We start from the raw sequence: 26,499 nt of genomic DNA, 5'->3' as shown, positions 1-26,499 counted from the left end.
CCTCAAAACCCTTTTCCCCAGCTTTCACAGGGAATTACCAAACTCATAAAATCACCACCTCCTTATTTCCAACAAATACTGGGGTGAGGAAGAGGCAACCGTGAGTAATAATTATTACCCATATGAATAACATGGGGAAAGTAAGGGAAACCTGCTTTAGGGAAAAACACTTTCAGGCTTTTGTAAGTAAACATTCACACCTGACTCCATTTGACTGTGTGTTCAGCTATTAAAGGCATGGCATTTCACATGTGAAAGAGCGAGCTGGAGAAGCATTTTGGACCAGAGAAGCCATGAATTGCAGGAAGGAGGATCCAGAGGAGAGCAGCGTGCTGCAACGCTGGCCCACTGTGTGAGGAGGGCTGCAGTGTGGGCAGGGAGCCGTGCCTCCTGCAAGCCGGAGCAAGGCTGCAGGGACCCTGCTGGCAGAGTCTGTGCGAGTGCTCATTCTCTTGGGCCATTTGTCGTGCTCAAGGGTGACTGAGAGGCAGGTGGTGAGACCCTGACCTTTACCCAAAGCATCCTGGAGAAACCGTTCATCAGCGCTACGCTACCCATTCAGTTTCGAATGACAGAGAGAGAAACTCAGGAGGGTTCTGGTGGCTGTAACGGGAAATGGAAAAAAGGCAAGATTGAGAAAACAGCGGAAAGCAAGAAGCAGACAGTAGAAAGAAAGATTTCAAGTAAATGGTGCGTGTGAGCTGCACAGAAATAAGAAGACAGAAAGTAAACATATTTAAAAGAAAAAGGGAAAGCATCCCAGATGCAAAGTTTAAAGCGGATAGAAGCAAAAAAGGAAAAGTCCGAGGGTGCACAAGAAAGTGAAGAGAAGTCAAGAGAGGGCAAGCGACCCGAAAGGAAAGTAAGGAAAAGGCGTGAGTGACCACAGAGAAGGAAAGTGACAGTATTAAGGGTGCAAGGACGCACAACGAAAAGAAAAAGTAGTGTAAGTGTGCACCCCAAAGGGAAAGCAGTAAAAGCCAATGCAAGGGTGCACAATAAATACCTGAGGATGAAAGGTGCCAAGGAAAGAGCAAGTAAGAAACAAAGAGGGGCAAAGAGTCAGAGTGGTCGCGCTGAGGAAAAGCAACCTGGAGTTTTCAAAAGCCACTGATTCTACCCCATGAGAAGAATGTATGTAAAGAAAAGCTGTAAACAAGAAAAAGGGCTTATCCTGACAAGCTGACTTTGTGTTTGGAATTAGAGGGGTCTAACCTTGGGGAAGGGCACCCTGAGGAACCTAAAGAGGAACTGTGATATATTTTCTTTTGTGTTTAATGTTGGAAGAGGCTTGTGCTTGGGGAAGGGAACCCTGGGAGGCCTACTTAAGAAAACAAAGTGCATCCCGATAAAGCTGTCTTCGTATTTGAAAGCTGGAAGCCACCATGAACTTGGGGAATGGAACCCTAAGCAGCCCGGCTAAGTCGGAAAATTACGGGTGTGTTTTACAGTAATAAAAGGACTAAAGTTTGGGAAAGGGAACCCCAAGGAATTTAAAGACACTGAAGGTATTGGGGTTCACTGCAAATACCCCGTGGGGAAGGTCTTGCAAGCAATCCTGTTTGATTTTGATAAGCTTAAAACCACACCTGGCAGGGAAGCCACTGGAAACCAACCCTGGTTTCCTTATTTTTCTGTTGAATCACTACTTTTCATTATTGACAAAAGACCCCCCTAACACAATTTTGTATAGAGTGAGGGCAAACATAGATTTAGACACAGACAGACTTTTTATTTGGACTTTCAGACACCGATGGCCCTTAGAAGCATAGTTTCAGGGAAACATCCCTTTAGAGCTATGGCTAATTAGGTATTACACCAACCCTGAAACTTTGAATACAAGTTTTGAAATCTTACTTTCTGAGTCGGTGTCTCTCTCGTCACCATGTCTGTCTCACAGAGCGTACACCAGACAAGAAGTGACGCTGACTATTACAGCTGGGCAAGCACAAATAAAAAAGCAAAGTGGAACTGAACTGGTTGATGAGAGATTACAAAAATGCCCACTGCGGGCCAATCTTGTATACAGAAAAAACAACATTAGCAGAGTGAGAAACAGTTGCAAATACTGACACGAGTTACTGAGTGTCCAACAAAGCTAAATGGTAGAGCTTGTTAAGAAAGGAAGAAGGCAATGTGCATTGAATCTCACAGTGTACAACTTTGAATCTAAATATGTGCATACAAAACCCAAGACTTGTGTATACTAAAACCCAGGAGAAACAATAATACCTATATATGAAAAGGAATGTGGGGTAAGCACTTAGAACCTCCTTATGACTGAAAGGAAAGTCGGCAAACTCCTTACCCACTATGCTATTACAGATACTGACAGCGCTAAACCCACGTAGAGGGCAAGCAAGGACAGGATCTGTGAGCTGACACTCTGGATGATACAGAATAAGGAACTTAGAAACTGTACTCACGAGGACCGGAAAGACCACTTGAATGTCAGTAAACTCACAAACCCAGTTGATCAAACAGGAACCCTGAAGGCTATAACAGCAATGGGTGGAGGAAACTAAATACATAAGACCCTAGTCAAGGGGCGGGTAGAAATAGTGATATAAAATAGTGAGGAAACAAAAAGGGCATTTACACTGGGACTAGTTACAATAACACCAACACCTAATAATCCATGGGAAATTAATGCAGAAGTGAGATGGAAAACATGGAATGGATCCCAATAGAAAGTAAGGAGCAGGGAAAATGATATCACAAAAGGAAACCTTGAGGCAGGAAGCTGAATCTATAAATGGAAAGACTAAAGCATCAGGTTTTTCAGTAGCAAAGGACAGCAACAAAGAAACAGAAAACACAGGCGAATTGGGCAGCATTAAAGGGTAAAGCACAGAGACAGGCTGCCTGCAGACAGAGGAAGACAGAAAGGGAAATCCAGTGAGCAGAAATCAATTAAGCACAAGAATCCGAAATCCAGGGCAGAGGAACAAGAAACAGGAACTGGGCACTAGGCACAAAAGCTAGGAACAAGGAACAAGGGACCAGTCACAACAGGAACACAGCAACAATGACCAGTGCTGGACTGAAGCAAACTGAGGCTTTTAAAGCTGCTTAACGAGCACACCCCTCAGGCGTGCCGCCTGCTGCACCTGCAGCCACAGGTGTTGCCTATCCTCCACCCAGCCTTGTCCTGCAAGGGAGGAGGTGAAGCAGTGAGCCAGGCATTCTGGGAAGCATAGTCATTTGATTAAAGTAGCAGTAGCATGCTTGCTGCCAAAAACCTGGAATGGATCCGGAAGGGAAGTAATTTGGGAAATAAGGTTTTAGCGCTCCCAATTCATCAGGACACTGTAGCATAAGGTTCGGAGGAAATGTCCAGTAGGGAATAAACCCCAAAACATGCCCCCAAGTGGCGGGAACGGGAGCGAAGGGAGCGAGCCGTGACAGAGCTAGTCAATCCCCTATAGCTGAACATAAATTAGTTAAAAATGATTGGAGCAAACAGTCCCTCAGGCCCCTGATTCACCTGCTCCCTCATGGCACCACATTCCTTCCCGTTCCACACCAAAAGTTAGTTGTTACTATACACTATGTAATCGTGCTGACCTCAGGGACTTAAATAACCTGCTATAGGCTCCTTCACATATCACCCCTCGCCCTTCATCCCTCTTTCCTGCCCCACTTGCCAAGGGGCAATTTGAAAATGTTGACCATACTTTGGCTGTACCTTCCCAGGCATATTTCTGTGGGCTGAATTTCACCCAAGGGCTTGGCTAGCTGACCTGGTATGTATCAGCTGGTTTTGTTCCCAGCGACTGTCACTGTTCACTGTCTGTCTGAGTGAATCTCCTCCACCCCACTGTCGTGAGGGGTCTGCAAAATTCCTGTACAAGGCCTGTCTCGCCCACCTCATGCAGTCTACTCACCTGTCGTTTACACCTGATTCAACCGATGCAATAGCACCCTATATAGTTGCACAGTCATGCTTATCGCGTGCTGTACCACTTGCTTTAAAATCGAGGATACATTCCAATGTCGAGCAATAATTGATGATGTCCCGATACACTAATAATAATAATGCCTAAAAGACCATCATAAAACAGGAGCAATTCTTTTTTAATTGGTCCACAATTCAATTGATATAAAAAGCCCTGAAACAAGGGAAGCATCATTGGTAGCCAGTTTAGACCCACTCTGACCATCTGAGCCTTGCCCTTAATAAAAACTTTGATACAATATACACAGCATTTGAATCATTAGTATTTTTACAGAGGTCCAAAGCAGGCCCTATATTTTTGATGTTATTCAACCTAAATAGAGGAAAAAATTACAAGATGTAAGATCATGATACACATAGCAGCATAAAATGGAGAACAGTCTCCTCACTAGCGCCACAAACCGGACACATTGCTTCATTAGATGATTTCCATTTACTCATAAAGGAAGCCACTTTCAGGGTATTTGTATGCAGCTGGATGTAGAGGCCATGCAAATGCCCAGGCATAGTTATATCCAGATATTCTTCAAAGCCTGGGGCTTGCTTGCTATCTAAATACAGACGCTTACAATCCTGCTTCATCCACTGCAGTGTTGACTCTGAGCTTACATTCTTTACCAGCTGTTTGGCCTTTAAATCCATGCTCTCTGTATGCCATATCCAACCTGGCGAGTTCTGAATGCACAAACTTAAGCCACAGTAGTGTGTGTGACCCTCTCAGGCTAAGAAAGTGTTTATGGACTGCTCTGTAATGTGATAGGTCTGAGTTTGTTCAAATTCAAACCCAATATAGCAATGTTTTTTTAAGAAGCGTCTTGGGTATAGAGGCAAATTTGCACTCCCAGCAGAGGCTGGCTAGGGGGCGCTCCGGGGTTGCATGAGCAAGGATCTCAAGAAGTCGTTCCCAGAGACGCTCAGTGAAGTGGCTTTCAGATGGTCCCGTAGTTCTGCCCCATAGAGGACAATAGCAGAAGCTTGTGCCTCGTAAAGTTCTAGGGCCAGAGAGTTGCCACGGGTGTTAAAAAGGCGTCTTATCCCCCCACTGTAATTTCCAATGAACACTGTTGTTTTTAAAAAGTTGCTTAGGCCAGAGGAGATCCTCTGAGAATCTAATGCCCAGATAATCATACGTTGACACCTGTTCTAGGATATTACCTTCGACTTCGACCCTTATAGTCATCCTTTTAGCTGATTTACACCTAAACAACATAAGTTTGGTCTTACCTGTGTTGAGCACCAGATGTAACTCTACACTTACTAACAAAAATATCTATATTTTGCCTTCGGCCCATAGGCGATGAGGACAAAATCACTGCATCATCAGTGAAAAAGAGAGCAGGATACCTGTCAGGGCTTATATCAGCACTTTCATTGCACCAGTACGGCAACCCTGAGATCACTGAATCCGGTCTCCATAATCACTTCAGTGGCTGCCAAGCCCTCTCTTGCAAGAGTAGGCACCTCACGGGACTTACCATTGAGACTGATCTCTTGCACTCTCCATCTGAAAAGTGCTTCCTCCTGTACTACTTGCAGAGTTCGGGCTCTTTCTTCTGCCTCGACTACGCCTTGGTCAGGGAGGCCACTACCCAACAGACACCTTAATGGAATGGAAAGCCTAGGCCCTAAGGCTTTCACAGTGCAGAGAGGTGTTACCCGTCCAACTTAGTTCTACTATTGCCAAGGGACAACATGTAAGACCATCAAACCCCCTTACAGGCTGTCTTGTTCCTGATATGTAATGCCCTTCCTACACCCATTGTTACCTGACAGCTGTAATACTCACAGTAGTATCACGCAAAGTGAGAGAATTTTCTTTATTTATAAAACACAGTCCAAAAATATGTGAGTATTGGCAGAATCAAGGACCTCCTCAAAGGATCTGGTACTGTACTACTCCCTGACCTACTGGGACTTCATCTGCTAAAATGCCCATGCTGACTATGGCCTCTTCTTCCAGGAGTCCAACAGTTACAATGGTGTGCATGGGTTTCCCCTTGTAGGCTGGATTTTAATTTCTGTGTGTCAACTCCAGATAGAGAATGCTACCTCTCGGTGTTAAGGATATTTGTGCCTCAGTGCTAGAGGTTACCTTGTTCTTATTTTCAGTGGGGGTTGACCAGCCATCGACCTGGGTCCTCATGCTTTCCCTCCTTATGTTTACCATTATCAGATGCTTTGTCAACTGGCTTGGATGTATTCACTTGAGAATTTTTCTAGATTTGAGTGTTCACATAACTGCCTGAGGCCTTCGCCAGCTCTCTAGGTGAGGCGATACTCTTGTCAATTAAATATTGAATATAACTCCATCTCACAGTTCTTAAGGATATTCTCACATGTTACCAAATTAAAAATTGTCCTCAAAAAAGGCAACTTTCTTACCTGTGACCCATCCACTCAGATATTTCAGACTTCTCAAAAGTTTGAATTCCTTTCTTTCGGAACTCTCCAAGTTACTGAGGTACTGTTCAGGGTTTTTTCAGAAATTCCAGAGGATATGGCATCAATGTTCTCATTAATGATCCTCCCCTCATGAGCCAGCTCAATAATTACATCAGTTCAGGCTGCCATTAGTTGGCTCATAAGGGCTGCTCCCACAACTCTTCTTTCACAGTGAGTGCCAGATACTCACACCCATCATGATGTCTCTCCCTACCTCACATGGTAGCACCAGGTCCTTAGGGATGTGGCACCTAGTCCTTTCTTGGGGGCCACAATGGAGATACTTCCTTCCCCACTGGAAATGCTGCATCCCCACTGATTGTCCAGTTCCATTTTGCACTGTAGCAACAAAATACCTCTGCTTTTACTCTTGCAAAGCAGTGGCTTCCCTCTGCTTCAGCTAAATCAGCAGGTTCCCTCTGTCTCTGCCTCTCATCACTCAGCTTCTGTTCCTGTAAGGTCATTCTTCTTTCCTCTAGAAGGTACTTCTTTTCATCTAGTTCTCCCCCAGTCTGACTCACCCGGGAGTTAACAGAAACTATGGACCATACTGAAAAATAGAGCCTGAGGCCAGAGACTGATGGGGCCTCTGTGAGACTACACTCCCCACCCATTTGGAAGAATGGTCTGAACCGCCATCACTGTTGCTGCCCCGCTCCCTCTCTGCCCCCCCCCAGAGAAATGGGTATTGTGCTGGGGCTCAGTATCACTATTGCCCCACTGGAAACTCTCCATCCCCAAGCTTCCTCAAGAGCTTGGAAGCTTTTAAGCAGTACAGCTTTCCTAATCTTACTGCCGCAAGGGAGTCCTCTTACTTGGCACAGCTCATGCAGCTTACCTACTGCAAAGGTAGATGCAGAGCTCATGTGAAGTTCCATTGTAGCAATAAAAAAAGGCCTGTCGGTGCTTCTAACGTTAACTGCACATTTTTATGTTTTGGGTGATTATGCTGTAGGGATAGCCTGTATCAAATACCAACCGTTGTGACAAAACGAGTTCGGCCCTGCATGAGTGCCAGAATGAATGGTGGCTAAACCGCCTACACAAACCTACAAAACAAGAGTGATGCCAATCATAAAGGTGAAACAGGCTGCCATTTAGAAGTGTGTATGGCTTCCATTAGCTTATGCTACTATTACACATTTGACAAAGTGTGTATCTAAGACTGAACCCGAGACGTCTTTATGTGAAGGCAAAGTAGGCACATGCCCTGGGTCCCCAACTTAGAGGGGCACATGTCTTCCTGATTCAAATAATGTAGTGCCCATTATTTACAAAACATTAATAACACATATCAGGATGTTTTATGGTGCCCTCATGGGTCTGTAAATCTACAACCTGTCTGTTATTGATAAATTCATTCTGCTCTGATCAATCAATTCTGTAATGCTTTCTGTTTTCTTCACTGTAGTATGCACATTGTCTGCATTCACTACAGCACAATTCCTGTAGCATTCTCACCCTTCTGATCAAAATATGTGTAATGCAACAGTTGAAATGCATATTGATACATTTGAGTGCCATGATTGCTAAGAAGGTCCCTCAGCTTGTTAAGCACTAGCTGCAGAGATATATGTTCATATCCTAAATCACAGTACCAAATTCCAGCGAGGCCAACTCAGCCTTTTCTATGACTGATGTTGTTAACCGTGCACCTACTGTGATACGAAACAATGTACTTGCACCACATGGTGGTAGATAGAAAAAGTAACATAGCATCAGTATGGTGAAGGTATAGAGCTTGGTTCCTCCAAATGAGGGTTGGAAAAACTGGACAATCACCTCCAGTGAATAGCATGAAGTGTTAATCAGAGCAGTGACTAGGTAGTCATTGGAACCAAAGTGTTGAGGTTTATATCGCGGCTTTCCGGCAGATGATTCAGAGATCCTGGACAAATCGTCCTATCTTCCTGCATAGTACTGTGCTGGCTTCCAGGAAAATGTTCTTCTTACATTATGGTGGGCCCATTGCCTGTTCTTTCTTTGCATGTAGGCATTTGAGTGGACGGGAACCTAGACAGAGGGGAGCCAAACAAATGTCACAGGCCTCTGGTGAGCATATTTTGAGGTCTGCTTCTTAGATACAAAATAATTTTTCCATTTTAGTACAGTTTCAAAGGTACTTCCGCACATCATAAATAACAGTCTGTAAGTCTGTTTGTTAGGTGTATTTAAAACTTTAATATGCAATAGAAAAACCCACATTGCAGATTTTAAACTCACATCAATTAAAATTCTGGTACTTCTATACTTCCCTTAATGATGCAGAAAATGAAGTTATAATTTGTATCCTTTTGGATAAAATGTGTATATAACATTTTGTTTTTAAATGTTCTCATGATGGGTTGTCTCAAATCCCAGATTCACCTCTTAACTAATGTGTGTGGTCCTAGGCAATTCATACTGCCTAACCTGTCGAAATTGCCAGTCTCTAAACATTTCAAAATTGGAGGCTCCTAAAAGTGATTCAGTTTGCAGGCTATGCTGCTCAAAAAAGTCGGGCTATAGTGCTGCTTAGTGTATAATAATAGTGAGCATTGATATATTGCACAACACAATAGTCATTTGTTTCTTTTCTAACTAGCTTGAAAACCATTGCTCTCTCCTAATCTCATTCTATGTCAGGATACATTCACATTTGTGTTAGCTTCTAATCCATCTCCTCTATCTATGCTATGGCACGTGTACCTTACAATCCATCTCCATGCTTTAGCACTTTTACATTCTGTATGGCTGCTAATCTGAGTTCTGGTTCTATGCTTTGGTATGTGTACCTTTTTCATACATCTACCAATCCGTGTCCTGCATGTAGACTACATCTCGCTGATAGCTTTGTTTGTTAAAATGTGCCCTGAACCTGTGCTAGAAAAATGTACACCTTCGAAATGCTACTTGTTTACCGATTGATTTGGGTGTGATTGACGGAATTGGAATTTTTTTTTGCTCGAGGCAAACTGATCGCAATCAATTTGCTCTGGCCCAATTTAAACGCACATTCATTTTTGTTTTCCCTCACCTCCAATTTTAAGGAAGCGGGGGACACTCGCACCGCCAAAATTGCAAAATATTAAACATGGGGAAATGGGGGACACCGCCCCAACCCCCGGTCTCCAGGGTTGGTATTTTGCAATATATGCGACCAAATTGCCCCTAAGGCCAAATCACCCATGCAAAATTCGATCAAATTGGTCATTAGGTCAATTGTTTTAGGTCAAATAGGCTAATACCTACTGATCAATTACTGATGATTAGCTCAATGTCATTGGATGTTTCAGTGATTTGTCATTTATTCACCTTCATCAGGATCCAAAACATTATTTTGATAGGGCCCCTGTTGAATTAAATCACAGGGAGAAATGACATACCTTTCTGAAAATATTCCTTAATAGTATTAATGCCCAAGAACAAAAAAGAAACATCTCAGAGTGGGGGAGCAGGCAAAAGCAACTCTTACCCAAATTTGTGCTGGAAACACTAGGCAATTGATAAAGCATACAGCTTATGGCGTAAGGCACATCAAAGGTGCCATCTTGTTTCAAAATAGATGTATTAATACCCTGTGATGACATAATAATGCTGATGACATTGGGTGTATCGCCATTTACTAAAATGTTAGGGCTACATAACTGGCGTTGAATGTTAGCCTCCACAGTAACTATGAACAAATGTATAGGATGACTATTGTTAAAAAGCAACAAGTGGGACACATATGTCACCATATCAAGTATAAACCAATTGTATTCGCGCTGGGTGATCACATCATCATGTGTGATAAAGAGTTTGGGCATCACTACATGTTAAGAGAGCAACCTGTGGCTCATATACCTGGCCATTTAAAATGTGGGACTAATATTAGGTATTATTGAGGGGCTATTGTTGCATGTAGTTCGGAGCGCCATGTTTATAGTTAAAGTTACCTTTGGTTTAAGTTAACTAAATATACCACTTCTCAAGCAAAGCATGTTATTCAAAATGTACTGGGCATATAATAATGGCAAACTCGATCTAAGATTCGTACAGTTGGGATGACAAATTGGTTATTCAATCCAACATGATACGTTTGCATCCTGAATATCCAACAAACCTCTTTTAAAAGTAAATCATTCTCCACATTATTAGTCCCAGTCACTGTGTCAACAATCCACCAGACCGAACCATCTGCAGAGTGGTTTGATCTATGTAATGTTGGACCATCAGTGCTGAAATGTTTCTACATCATATTGTAGAACGACTTTCTGCAATTCATACGTAAGCCACCCTCATAGTTTGTCCAATATAACAAAGCCCACATGGGCATTACATACAGTATACTACTTTTGTTATTTTACAGTCCATCATCGTTTGTATCTTCCAATCTTTGTCACCCACTTTGAAAGTTGTTTGATAAACCTACATTCTGAACAGCCTCCACATAGGTAATGACCCACGAGTGGTCCTAGATTCCAAAGACTCAACATCTTACTCTTCGTTTTTGGATCTTTTCAAAGCGAAAATGGGTATGTCATCATTAAAAAGTCTCATGTGAACCAATGGCTAATATGTGTTTAACATATGTGTAATGCTCAGTGTATTGGGACAAAACTTCAACACACAGGCCATTTAATTTTATTGGGTAGAGTTATTATTTTTTTACTAAGTAGAAGGGTCTCTCTAGATGTAAACCTAGCTCTCTTTTTTAGAATGACTTATTAGTTTCTTGGCATAGCCTCTGAGCGTAACAGCTCAGTCATTATTCCAATGTAGCACCTTTATTCACAGCATTGAATTGCTCCCAGACAATGGAGGCTAATAACTTTTTCAAGGCTTCTACCGTTGCCACACTAACTCTGCATTGATAAGTCAGAGTCCTAATGCCAAAGTGCCCAGAAATTCAACCTGACAAACCAGCTAAGATGGCATGAAAAAACAAGGTGCTTGGTATTTAACAGAGTAAGTACTGTACTGTCCACCCAGAAATTTCTCGCCATCTCCTCATTACTATTGCTGTTCAGTACAGTATAGTATGAAGTATACAGCGTACACTGCATACTGATGTTAGTGCTAATCACTGACAATGTCTGTTTTTTGCTGTCTCTTCCTCACTCTTTCTCTCTATTTCTGTTTCGGTCTCTCTCTTTTTTTCTGTCACTTACAATAATTCAATATTATCCTCAGTTCAACCTGGGTTTATTATGCTGTTATTATATGTTATTTGGTTTTATATCATGCACCGCTACCCTTTGCTTGGTCTCCAGGCACTCACATTGACCTATAGGATAAGGGGGTTATTAGTTATGGGAGGAGAAGGAAATTAAGTTTTGCTTAAACTTGGGTTTGCATGGCACCATTAGCCACTAGCATCTGTGCAGGTATGTTTTCTAGGTGGAGCGTGATTTGTGCACTAGAGGTGAATTGTGTCTGATGGTAGACTCAACTGTCTGACTTGTCAGGCTGCTTTGGCAAGTGTGTGAGGTTTGCAACTTGATTAAAGAGATGTAAAGTTGTGACTGTTTTGGCAGGGTTAAAGGGCTTCATCTAACCATTTGTCTTGGTGTCGTTGTTGAGCATGTGGTAAGTGAGGGTGGTTGAGTATGAGGATGTTAGTAAATTTACTATTTCTGGTGCTTAAAATGGTTGTTCTGACATTTCAGGATCTTCCTTACTAGTGTTGGGTACAGGGAAGATGTTGAGTGAGGGTTTCTTACCTTTATTCTGGTTTTGGATGGTGTTGTAAAAATATGCAGAATTACCTTCAAGGCTATTCAGATATTCTTAGTCCTGACTCTCCCTCCAACATAACTGGCCAGTACAACCTGCATCTGCATGCTGATTGTGAAAAGCAGACAGCTATCACTCCAAGAAAAAGCCAAGAATGTTCTGGGCTTATTATGTTATTACATGTTACTGTACAGTGCATACTACACACCGCTGGCAATGCCAATTGTTACCAATGTCAGTCTCTTGCTACCTCTCTTCTCTATGTCTCTCCATCTTTTTCACTTTAATTTGGAACTTGTTATCCAGTGGTCTGCAACAGAATGTGGTGATGTGCCCAAATAGATAAACATAATATATTGCCTTAACAGAGGCCCTGCAAAAAGCTTTGCACCTGAAGAAGGAGGTGTGGATTGCACTCTAAAGTGAGAATGCCATCTACCCAAACTACTGAGTTCCCCAAAACTGTGACTGTGCTTTCTGCATTCATGAGACACATTACTCAGTATGCCGAAGATGTTCTATTGTCTGAGGCTCAAAGGAGTCTTCTTTGACATCTTTGAAATATGCATATCAATAATAAATAAAATATAGTAAAATAATAATATGCATAGAAAAAAATGAAATTGTAGAGGAGATTCAGACGGTTGATGTTGGAGCCCAGATCTGTCTTCTCCACAACTGCCCTCACTCTTGTACACCATGCCATCTTCTCATCCATGCTCACTCTTGTACCTTATGACTCCTCTGACCCTGCCCCCACATATGCACCCACTCCTTCTCCTCACTTGCCCCAGCCCTTGTACCTCCTGCATTCTTGTACCTAGACCATGGGTGTGAGGAAGAAAAGTGTTGGTTCTTGTTGCTCAATCAGGCTATGAAAACCATTTCAGCAGAAGATGAGTAAATGATTATTAGTACCTTTTGCCACTGTCTGGGTGATATGACACATACTGTTCAAACATCTGGTCACTTTCGAGCAATAGGCGCAATGGTGCAAGAATGTGAACTTTCATGGATCAGACATTAAGGCAGGCACTTATCTTCTTTTGATGGCCACTATCCTGGCCTTTTTGTAATTTAGGATTAAGTGTAACCACATCCATCTTTTTGCATGAAAGAAATAAATACATTCCTGCAGATTCAAAGAGCTTCCTTTGCTCTTCCTAACCCAACAAGCTGCTCCACCCTTTAGTTCCCTGTAAACCTTCCTGCCCTGTGCCCCAACCTTAGCTCTTCTCTTTAGTCACTGCCACTAGTGGCAGCAGCAGTGTTCAGCCTCCCTGCTATAATGTACCCAATGCTCCTCCAATTGGCCCATGACACTTGGGGCAGCCATCAAAGTGCCCACTATAGTACAAACAACCCTTCTCCTATCGATACTATCGATACTAATTGCATGCTTTCTCTGACTGTTTCTTCGCTTTCCCCTCCTGCATTTCCACTGAGTAGTCAACTATTTGCTTGTATTAAATACTTTAATATACTGTACTGCACTACTGTTCTTGCTCACAATAAACATGTTCACAACAGGTTTAGCGTCATATGTACTTCTTTATTGTACTCAGTCACCAGTATAAAATAATGGTATGAACATTCACTAGATTGGTTGCTCCCCATTACTCTCCATGACCACTGGAGCCCCTTCTTAATGTGGTTTATCATCCTTGCACAGGAATCTTGCGTGAAGACCTGCCACCAAAACAATGAGATGCCCTCCAAGAGTGACTGTGTGGTGGTCACTTATTATATCTTCAGCTATGGAGAAATCATTGATCAGGGACCATTGAGATGCAGGAAAACAAAGATAATCGATGGTCAAGTGTCCATGTGTCTCTTTAAAAGTAGGTTTCCCTGGAATGTCACCACACATTCTTCAATGGATCATCCTCAAACCCCATTCACACCAGGGGTAAAACTGTAACCCATTGGCACACATATATGGGTCACAAATTGAAGGAGCTGGAATCATTTGAAGCCCATCCTCTGTAGTATCCAGAAGAGCGGGTGGTGAGCAATTTCCTTTGTTTGGGTTAATGTCCCCACAAATGATAACAATGGATTTTCATCTGTGGAGTTGAAATATGTGCTCAACCTAAATAAACAATTACTTTTGTTTGATTTATGAGGCCTGTTATAAAAATAAATGATTAAAATTTCAAGCTGTTTGTTGGGCCCGATTTTCGCAATTTGTAAGAAGTTCGATGGGGGATCTAAGGTCACTATAGTACGTTCAAGTCAAGATCTGCAAAGTAATGGTATCAGGTAATAATGCCCCTACATAATGTCGCCGGGAAAAGGTTGTGGTGATATTATATAGGTGACCATATATATATAGTGACAGGGGGAGCAGGGTTTGCGGGTGGGTCCCCAGCTCCCCTTGAAACATTGTTTTACCATGTTATAAAGTCTCCACAAAAAATGGGAATATTTTTCTGCAAATATTTTGCATGGTGACATTTTTGCAGGGACATTATCACATGGCACCAAAGAAATGGCATGCCCCCGAAGGGTCAACTCCTGAATGATTTTTGAGCTTTAATCTGCTTTGTCACATAACCGTCCAGAAGGAATTCCTCCATTGCCCAAGTCACCTGTAGAAATATTATGTCATTCTGTCCCAAAAAAATAATAGTGTCAGCATTGCCCCATTTTTATTATGTCCTGCCAGGTTCCATGATACCACAGTGATGGAGTTAGGAATGAGAGCTGGGTGACAGTGGTAAATAATGGTGCTACTGTGACCATTTGCATTGTAATTGTTTCTCCAATTAAAGGAGATATCTCGGTAACAATACCCTTGTTACGTAAGAATGATTGGAGCCTTAGTCAATCAGTTTCCTCTATGGTGGATAGTACTTCATTTTGAATTTCGAAGGTATATATCCTTGATTAAGTAGGGACCTTTTTTAACTTTGATTGGGAGCCTTGTAATCCGACCAATTCCTGGATTACCTAACCCAGTCTGCCTGTGGATTGCCAGTGTTGTAATCTGGCCTGACCAGATTCAGGTAATTGGAACCTTGGCAAGTATTGGTGAGTTTGTGGAATCTATTATAAAAGATTTCTTTTGGGTAAAAAAGGATAGTGGAATCATCCAAGGATGCTCGGGCACTGGATGTTTGCCCAAGTCAGATATGGTAATAAGGTTAGTCTACCAGTGATTTGAAAAGGTGACCACAAGGTTTTGATGGTGCTCTGCACTCCTTGGTGGAGAAAGGGGTGCCACCTCTACAATCACTCCTACCAAGGGTAGAGCTGCCGGGGGTGAGTTAATTTTTGCTGGAAGTATTGAATGTGTATTGCAAGTTAAACTTGGGTTAATCAAAAGTGTTGTTTTTCCAGGCAGTTTTGAATATAAACTGTCCCTTTGGTGGATATAATGATATTATGTGGGTTGCCGAGCCCAGAAACTGGAGTGCTGGGTTGTAACCCCCTGAAACAGGTTGTGTTGGTGTTTCGGGGGTAGGCCGCTTAGGGGCTAGGTTACTGGCAGTACGGTAGGATGGGGGTCCAGGAATTACTCTTAAAGGGATGGTCTAGTAAAAAATTTTATTTAAAAAATAGATAGGCCATATAAAAAAAAATACTAGCATCCTCCGTTTTAAAACTTCCTATGTAAAATTTTGAGCTATTCAAGCTCAAAATTCAAAAAAGCAAGCACAGGGGCGCAGCCATTTTGTGAAATGGAGGCCCTCCTGTGCTGGCTTTTGCTTTTGCGGCACTAATGAAGGAAAAGCCAGCCAGCTGTAGTAAACAAAGTCTACCGCTGGGTGGCTTTCCCTTCATTAGTGCTGTAGTCGGAGGACGGGGACCGGAGACCAGAGCAGGAAAGCTGCAGCTGAATCTCGGTAAGTGCTATTTATTTTTTTTACAAAAAATAAGCACTAGCTGCGTTTTTTTTTCTAAGTTTTCCGGGCTGGAGGAGCCCGGAAAACTTAGGAATAAAACCGCAGCTTTAAAAACGTTGTATTTAAAGCGACCGCAAACATAAATACAACGTTGTGTTGGAAAACGCTGTGGTTTTTCTTTCCAAGTTTCTCAGGCTCCTCTGGCTCGGAGGAGCCTGAGAGACTTGGAAAGAAAAACCGCAGCGTTTTCCAACAGAACCGCGTGTGTTTCTGCCTGCTGTGTGTTTACATGCCGCGTAGTGTTTCTACCTGCAGCTGATTTCCCATTTGGGGCTTTCGGGCTCCCCGTGGGGAGCCAGAGAGCCCCAAGTGGGAAATGCTAAATGCTGCCTTGTCTGCCTAAATCTGCTTTCCCATTTGGGGCTCTCGGGCTCCCCATGGGGAGCCCGAGAGCCCCAAATGGGAAAGCAGATTCAGGCAGACACAATGCGGTTGTTTTCCGCAATGCCGCGTTGTGTCTGCCTGAATTTGCTTTTCTATTTGGGGCTCTCGGGCTCCCTCTGGGGAGCCCGAGAGCCCCAAATGGAAATGCAGATTCAGGCAGAAACAACACGGTTGTTTTCCGCAATGCTGCGTTGTTTCTGCCTGAATCTGCTTTTCCATTTGGGGCTCTCGGGCTCCCCGCGGGGAGCCCGAGAGCCCCAAATGGAAAAGCAGATTCAGGCAGACACAACGCGGTTGTGTTGGAAAACGCTGCAGTTTTTCTTTCCAAGTTTCTCAGGCTCCTCCGAGCCGGAGGAGCCTGAGAAACTTGGAAAGAAAAACCGCGGCGTTTTCCAACACAATAATGTTGTATTTCTGTTTGCGGTCGCTTCAAAAGCGACCGCAAACATAAATACAACGTTTTTAAAGCTGCGGTTTTATTTCTAAGTTTTCCGGGCTCCTCCAGCCCGGAAAACCTAGAAAAAAAAACGCAGCTAGTGCTTATTTTTTGTAAAAAATATAAATAGCACTTACCGAGATTCAGCTGCAGCTTTCCTGCTCTGGTCTCCGGTCTGCGTCCTCTGAGTCCCGGCACTAATGAAGGGAAAGCCACCGAGCGGTAGACTTTGTTTACTACAGCTGGCTGGCTTTTCCTTCATTAGTGCCGCAAAAGCAAAAGCCAGCACAGGAGGGCCTCCATTTCACAAAATGGCTGCGCCCCTGTGCTTGCTTTTTCGAATTTTGAGCTTGAATAGCTCAAAATTTTACATAGGAAGTTTTAAAACGGAAGATGCTAGTATTTTTTTTATGTGGCCTATCTATTTTTTAAATAACAATTTTTACTAGACCATCCCTTTAATATTCAATAGATCATTCTTAAAAGCCCCAATCAGATCATCATTGATGACAAGCGAGTTAAGACAATGTTTGTAAAATTAGACAAATAGTCCACTATTGATTGGATCTTCGATGTGAGGACCAAAGTGGCCATGCTCAACTCTTTCATGCAGGACATCAATGGCTTAATTGAGTTCTCTTCTGTGGATTTGCCATCACTGGTTGAGGTGGCTGATATCTCGGTAGGGGGAATGCCCTTGATATCACTGGTGGAGAAGTTCGAATTCGATGGCTGGGTGGTCTCCATTGGCAGCACTTGTTGGATGGGAGTAGTGGTTAGAGAAGTAAAAATGGGCCCACAGTTGGTGACTTCCAATTATGTTGTTTCTGTAGTGTGGAAAGGGTTCATTGCCAGCAGGGGGGTGGGAGGAGGCAGTAAAAGGATATATTAGACTATCTAGCACCAACCTTTAAATCAAAGTAGGTATTCCTTTGCTGGCAGTTTAGGCACATCAAGCCTGTTCCACAATTAGTATTTGAGCATCAAGTTTGCCCGCTACTTCTTTCGAGCAGTTGTACAAAACAGTTTGGCCAGTTTTTCTGTAAGCTTTTTTTCCCCCCTTTCTGAGATTTTTACCAGCCAAAGGTTCTTGTAAATTAGATGCATTGTGTTTCCCAATTATGACCACTGTTTTAGTAAGAAACACTTAAAAAACACAACCTACTAGGACTCAGACAATCGGGCTTTCACCCTAAACATGGTACAGAGACTGACCTGATTGACCTTAAAACACAAATGGACTTCCCCTAGACATCTCGGCCGCTTTCAACCTGGTAAATCACGAAGTTGTATGCAAACACCTAGCCTCAGCAGCCAACTGTTTAGACAAAGCCAACACTTGGATTCACTCCTTTTTGAGCAATAGATCCAAGAGGGTCTTCGCACCCACTGCCACCGCCGAACCAGCCCCCGTTGCTTGTGGCATCCCACAGGGCTCTTGCGTTTTGCCCACTTTATACAATGTGTTTACCAAACCCCTATTTGACCTCGTGGATCATTTGGGTGTCATCTACACAAATTACGCAGATGAAGCCCAAATACTCATCCCACTAACAGGTGACTACTCCACAGACAACAAAGTCCTCAATGACATTTATTCCATCATCCAAGAATGGATGGCCAAACACAGACTTTGCCTCAACGATGACAAGACGGAGCTTCTTCTTCTAGGCTCCCAATCCAGACTCAACAACCTTGACAAACCCTACAAATCATTTACCATTGACGGCAACAACATCACCTTAGGCATTTATCTTGACTCTTCACTCACTTTGACTAGACAAATCAACAGCATCTCTTCCTCTACTGCCTACACATGTAAGCTTATCAATGCATGCAGACCATACTTATCCTCCTCCAACTGCACAACCTTAGCCAGAGCACTAGTACTCAAAAATCGACTACTGCAATGCACTTTATCTGGGCACCAGACAAAAGAATATCAACAAGCTACAAGTAGTTCAAAATAATGCCCTGAGGGCAGCCTTGGACATCCCAAGATCAGAACACATCTCAGACCTGGGACAAACCACTCAATGGCTATCTGTAACCCAAAGAATTGAGTACAAAACACTCTCCATCACCCACAAGTGCCTGACCAATCAAGCTCCCAAATACCCAGCAGACAATTTCACCCATAATACCTGCTCACCGCCTACCAGATCAGCTCAAACTCATTGTTTGAATGTCCCTAGGTACAAGCTCCAAAGAGCAGGTGGCACAAGCTTCCCAGTGCTTGCCACGAATTTCTGGAACTCCCTACCACTTGCCCTCAGAACTGAACCGTCTTTACACCGATTCAGACAAACTTCAAAAACTTGGTTACTCGGCAAAGAAGCCTAAGCTCTCACCTACCTATCACCCTGCAACAAAAGTATACATTATCACTGTATTTTGTCTATTGTATATACTGTATATTCTCTGACTATTTTTCCACAATGTTCTGTACATATGCTGTATATCCTGTACAATGTTAATTATGCAAATGCCATAAAATGTCTGAAACCATGCCAAGCGCCCAGACGCCCTAGGGCCAGGCAGTGCTATATAAATAATAAACAAACAAACAAACAAACAAACAAACAAACAAACAAACAAGAAAGCCAGTTCAACAATAGGATGTTAGTCTGAACTCCGAGGCGTTGCAAAGACTTACATCTGATTAGACACATTAGATGAAGAGAACAAAGATGATGCAGCCCCTGGTCGATGCCTGTAATGTCTCTTCTGTGGGACCCTTACCACTGGCATGCTTCCAGGTTATTAGTTAGGTGCTTATCCTTGCCTGTGTCTCATCTGTGAAAAGGACATCCTCAACTACTACGTCATCTTCATCCAAACCTTCACATGGGCCATCCACTTTTTCTTATTGACATCATGGATCAAGGGGTCCATGAACATGACATGGTTATACATATATTTTTTTTTAACTCGACCTTGGATGGGGTGAGGTATAGTGGGGGAGGTTGAGTGGGTGAGTGGAGTGAGGTAGAGGGGGGAGGGTTGGGTGGATGAAGGTAGGGTAGGTGAGTCAGGTGATTTATGGTAGGTGAGTTGGGTGAGCAAGAATGGGGTGAGGTTGAGTCTACCATGTCGAGTGGATTAGTGTGGTCCGATAGAGTGGTTGAGGTAGAACGGGTAAATGGGGTGAGTTAGAGTTGGGGGAGGTAGGGTGGGCTAGTGGAGTGAGTAACAGTGATTGAGGTAGAGTGTGTTAGGCAAACTTGGTGAGTGGGTGAGATAGAGTGGGGGTGAGGTAGAGTATGGTAAAGTAACTGACCTTGCAACATCCACTTCCAGCCCAGAGCCTGGTGAGCACAGCAGCTGACACTGACATAAAATCCCATGATCATGCAACAGTATTGGCTTGCCACAGCAGCTCATGTGTGATCTTTCATAGCTGTCTTAAGTGAACCATAGAAAGAAGGAAATGTTAATGTGCAGTAAGCAAATCTAGAACAGTTGGAGGTTGGATACCTTACATTGTTAAGTACAGCCATCCAGCCATGGTTGCTTAATCTTGCTGTGTTTACATCTTTCAGCCTTGGCAAACAGAAATTGCCCATATGCTAAGGAACAAACACCTTGCAAGTTACCAAAACTGGAGGTGGGCACTTTGCAGTAAGATGACTTCGCCATATCAAAGGGGGGAACCCTTATATCAGTACAATGGAAACAAGAATGCTAGAACAGTTACTGAAATACAGGTGGGGTGCCTTTTAGTAAAGAAGCATGCCTATTTGAACGAAAAGTGTCCCCATGAACTTTAGTAAAAAGTTGTATAGCAAGGTTATTACAACCTGTGTAACTCCAGTTGTTATACACAGGGAACCAGAGTTGGCCCAACCATGAAAAACAAGGTCAGAAAATCCCACCTGTAACATAGGAGCTGTATCCCTAACAAAATAAATCAATCCCTGTCCCTGATCCCTTTCATTTTGAACTCTTATGACTTCTTCAGATGCCAATTTAAGGCTCATCATTGATTCTTTGTGCTCATAACGTTATCTTCAAGAATATGCTAAATGGCTCCAGCTTTTCAGCGCTCATCACTAACACCACCTAGAGTGCTAATGACGTTATCATCAAGAATATTGTAATTCACTTCAGCTTCTCAGCGTTTATTGCTAACACCATCCAGGGTGCCACATTTGCGGCATATTATCCAATAGGATTCGACATTGTACCAGTATTTACTGATCAGCGACTTTCTCATGTCCTTTTAAAACGCATGGCTAATTGATACGGACAACCTACAATTTTAGGATCCAACCAGCAGCCCATATTGTGACAACAATACTCTACATAATTTTCACTTGAAAAGCTGCTTGCCTTGAGAACGACCCAAGTGGTCGAAACACGTGTCAGCTGTTTTGCTTTTGATTAAATCTTCAAATGACTCACAATAGAATGGTTTCTCTGATCCTTAATTAGATTAACTCACCCAAATAACTTTTAGGCAGTGCGCGTTGCTTTTTACCTCCAAACCTAATACTCACTTTAGGCATATAGGCAACAGGAAAAAAGAAATCTTATATTCTCTCTGGACCATCCCCACCTTGCCAGTTCATGCAGTCAACTATTCAGTCAGCTGTGATTTAGAGCATAAACCACAAGAGTGACGGTATATAATAAGCTGGCTGTTGAGTCTTGCTATAATGTACACAGTCCCACATCTTTACATCTTCCATGTTTCAAGGATCTTGCTTGAGCAAACCCAAAACCTGTCACACAACCACTTACTATGGCTTTAAACCTCAATGATGTACTTAGAACTACCCAAAGCAAATGTATTATAATACAAAAATATAATTCTACAACATATACACATAATGGACGAAATAATTCCATAAAAACATTCAATTATAAACATCAATACTAAGTACATCAATCGGATGTTGTGCAGAACCATGCAAACAGAGTGCAAATATGTGTAAAGTGCAAAACAACTGGTATTTCTACTGTAAACACATTCACGTCTGTATTGAAAAATATTGAATAATACAATTTTCTTTCTTATTGCACACATCCCTATCTACATTTTATTTTTATATTTAACAAAATATGTTTCCAAAAACACCATTCTTTATGCATATTTGCACTCTTTATGCATGTTTTTGCACAACATCCGAATGATGTACTTAGTATTGATGTTTATAATTGACTGTTTTTATGGAATGTTTTCGTCCATTGTGTATATGTTGTAGAATTATATTTTTTATATTATTATGAATGAATAAACAATAAATATTCACATTTTTCCCTGAACTAATACATGACCTTGATTTAAGCCCTAAAAATTGAAATAAGTTACTCATGAAACACCACCTTTGATAGAATGTATTATTGTTGTTCTTACAGCATGTGCATAGCAGCCCTATTCAATATGTTTTACATGGAGGCAATATAGTTACAGTAATGGGGAGCAATTTAGGAGTTTTGCACTAAACGGGTGAATAATTATAATTCTGTCCCCAAATTTTCCGTTTTTCATATGCGCAATTTGTGCTCTGGTTTTCTCATGAAAGTGTACTTTGGCAGTAATTTCCTCCGCAAACCATATCCAGTGGTAACCAGGAGTGTTTTGTAAATGCCTGGTGAGTTTGGCTAGTTGACAGTATATTTGTATATGGGGGGGTGTGAGGGCATGGACAAAGGGACCACAGGCAATGGTCACGGGCCATGCACAGTGGCCTCATCGAGTATTTTGAGTGGCCTGGGACCTGGTCCAAGACCGTCGACAGTGGTGAAAGCCACTGGCTTGCGGTTCACACAGCAATGCTGACGGCCATGCCCGGCCAAAATGGGCACTGGGCGTAGCCACAACCAGTGGCTGCATTTGGGAGCTATTGATATTTTTTATATGTAGTGGACATCACAATGAACCCTTGAAGATTAATTTGATCATAGTTGGTTAAATGAATGTTAAGGTTATCTTTAAAAAAAAAAAAAGACATTTAGTGAAGAAATGTTGTTAAAAGGAAATTTTGGGTTAAATGTCCTTTAAATAGCCATTGAGATTCGGTGGGAAATAAATGAACAAAAAAACTTTGCTAAAGGGACGTTATAGTTGCAGCACAAACAAACAAAACCCCACAAATTCAAAAGCTGCGTATCCTTAAGCAACCATCACTCACAAGCTGCATCAAAAGACTATACGGCCACAGCCATGCACTCAGAGGCGTTGCTAGGGGGGGGGGTTAAGGGTGCTATAGCAACTGATCTTTTGGTTTTAGCCCTGGATAGAATCTGAGGAGCTACAACCAAAAGGAACCAACAGTTCTGACATTAGCGTAGCCCCAGGTCTTTTCCAGACCTAGCAACGCCCCTGGATGCACTTATGACAGCACATATCCTCAGATTGTACAGGCATGACGAACATAAGGAACTAGGGAAAACCAGGAATACCACACACTGCTTATGGTGAACTTATTTTGATTTTAGGGCCAAAGGCTCTGTTAAGATTATGTGCAAGACCTGATTATTCATGTGAATATGCACAACGAGAAATTATGCAAGCAGTACATGGCGTTGATGAAGTACTGGTTGTTTCATGTTGTTTGTGACCAGGGGTGGACTGGGAACCAAAAGAAGCCCTAGAAATATTTTTCAAACTGGCCTCATATTACACATTTTCGGCACGCCCAACCCTTTTCCTATGAGAACATTAGGAAATAAAATAGATTACCACACAAAAGAGGCCCAGGGAGCAGAGTCCTACTGGGAAGTCTCCAGAGTACAGTATAGGCCAGCCCACCGCTCTTTGTGGCCGAGTTACAGGAACCATAAATGGTGCATTTGTGGGGCTTTGTTGTTTTGTTGTGTATATCCACGTTACCGGAGTCAGAGGCTCTGTACGCAAGCAGGATGCCTTTGGATGGTTGCTGCCACAAATACACATTCATGATATTTCTTCCGCAAATGTACAAAATTTAGTTTAATGTCAATTTTTTTGTATTTCAATTTTTTGTAATATATTTAATTTGAAAAAAAAGCATACATCTATCTTCTTTAATAAAATGTAAAAAAAAAAGAAAAAAAGAAAAAAAAGAAAAAAAAACTGCAGGTGTCTGACTCAGAAACAAATTCTTTTCCAGACTTCGCGGCAGCAGCTACACATGCACTTGTTTTTGGAACCTAACTCGACATTTGTAATCTTGATCAGGCCGACCTTTCCGTAATTGCACTCAGAAGTCAGACTCTCAGATGTGAAGCGTTTCTATGTCCAACCCTCAGACAATGTTCTCCTTAATACAGTTCGAGGTGAACTCCCTCACCATGTGACGGACTGGCGTGATAGACTATACAATACTTGGTTTGGCCCTGCCACAGTACAAGCAAGACTTATTTCCCAATCCCACAGCAGTGATGCCGGAGAAGTTCAAAATATCATTTTTCAACTTTGTGCACAGAAGGATTCTGAGAGTAAAGACGTTCACTTGATTTTAAGACTGGCTGCTTGACACCTTGGGATGATATATACAACCACCAGGGATGCAGTAATTTGAGTTAGATAGTATCCAGTTTCAGAAAGGCACCTCAGAGTTCCTCCAGTGTTTACTGCACCACTTGAATGCATGAGTGAGGGAGTGAACCATCAAGTGAGTTACAGAGCTGTGCGTTTTATTTGCATTGATTCGGCCCAATTGGACTTGGGCGCAACAAAGGCAGCACTTATGGATTTTGTGAAGCCATTTATCATGTAGTCACCATTTGCCAGCTATTGCCATCATATGCACAGGTATTAATCACATTAAAGGAAAAGGCTTCACACTTCCTGTCACATGGATCTGCTCTGCGAGGGGTAGTTTAGCCTCGTGTGGGAGGCACTTGACTGGGTCGGCATGATATTCCTGGTACTCATAGTGTGCGTAGAGAAAAAAACAACAGACAAAGGTGGTTCATAGAATCAAAAGAGGGCCACAAACACAAAAGATCAAAATATGGGTGCAATCAAATTATGAAAGGGGCACAGACACAATAGTAAAGGATACAGTTGGCATAATTGTCATTAGCATTTGCAATATCATCCAATACGCAATGCACACTTTGGGCCTGATTCAAAAGTGTGCAGAGATACTGCAAAGGTTGTGCGCACAGAACACCTCTGTGCGAGCCTGCGCGCAGATGTTTTTCTGCATGCTCCACGTATTCATGTAATTGTTTGCGCAAAGTGACCATATACGCAAGCCGCGGCTGGAAAGCCCATGACACACGCCCACGCAAATCAAAAAGAGCCAGATACAGCTAGCTTTGCATGTTCCTCAGGCGCAACATGCAACCATGAAACAGGTCTAAACCTCGGGGACACTGCGCGGGGTCCCCCGTAACAATTACCGGCTCCCCGACAACATGCATACACATTTCCGTAACTCAGGTAAAACTCTGGAAAATTTGCATGCAAACCCCCGCAAACTGTTCATGCACCCCGCTACACTGCATACGTGCACCCCTAAATTAGTTCCGAACCCTCTCTTTGTTTACATACCTGAAAATGCAATATACGATCTCACCATGCAGAGGTGATTCCTATTCGCAAGTGTCTGTATGCCTTCCTTCAGGTGGCAGATAGATTGAGGGCTTTGCGTGGGCCCTTTCCCAACTAGAGCTTGCATGGACAGATCCATGAATACGCTTTGTTCCGTGCATTTGTGGGCATGCGTTGGACTGCCTGCGGCCTGTCCCTTGTCACGCCCACATTTTCCCATGTTCTCCCCCATTTTGTGTGTTCTGCCCCTACTCTGGCCTCTACGCAGGTCACGCCCACGCTCATTGAGGTGTCTCGCCCAGGGTGATCAACTGCACGCAGAGACATGCTGAGCCTGCAAAGTCCCTATTTACTGCACAGAAAGTTCAATGAATCCGGCCCTTTTCTTCAATATTAGACACCCTTTGTTTCTCTGCGAGGCCTCGGGCGGAATGTTTTTCTGTATACCCTGGTGGCAGTAGGCATAAAGGGAAATAAATTGCACGCCTCCACTCTCTGGAATTGCTTTTGCGCAGAGGTGATGTGGCCTTGGATTTGAGGCTGAACCCCTCCTATTGGTGGTGGTACCATGCTGATTTGCATATAGCTTGTCCCCTTCTGCAATGTGCTGATAGGCTGAAAGACAGTGGCATGGAAGGTTGCTTAGAGCAGGGACACTGGATAAAATTAATCCAAACCATTTACCAATCATATTTATTGTTTCTCCCGATGTAAAGGAGTAAAGGACCAGACTTGCGTCCCTTGCTCCTAGTGCCATAGGAACCCAAGCTTTACTTCACTGATGTGTCGAAACAAATATTAAACATTCTTGATATTGTTTGTGTTTCCATGCAGAGGGAATGTGGCTCAGCACATCGGACTGCAATTGTCACATTGGGGGTGTTTCCAATATGATTTGCATATGGCTAGCCAACCTTTTGCAATAGAAACAATAGATAAAAACAGTGGTCAGAGCCCTACCAGTGGTTAAGATTCATTTAAAGCCATAGACCCAGCACATGTTTGGTTATACCCTTCCAATCTCTCAATACAGTAAGGCTAGATGGGCACATCATTACCCATGTGCGCGTTTTTGGGCAATCTTCTGTATGCTTCATAGCCATGACATTGATTGTGAACCAGGGTTGGACTGGGCCGTAAAATTATCTCAGGCACCAATTAAAAAGTGGCCCACTGTAGCAAATGG

Source organism: Ambystoma mexicanum, chromosome 2q (genome assembly GCF_040938575.1).
Source record: "Ambystoma mexicanum isolate Mex_15411 chromosome 2q, UKY_AmexF1_1, whole genome shotgun sequence".
Classification (NCBI taxonomy): domain Eukaryota; kingdom Metazoa; phylum Chordata; class Amphibia; order Caudata; family Ambystomatidae; genus Ambystoma; species Ambystoma mexicanum.
Note: the sequence above shows the minus strand (reverse complement) of the source record.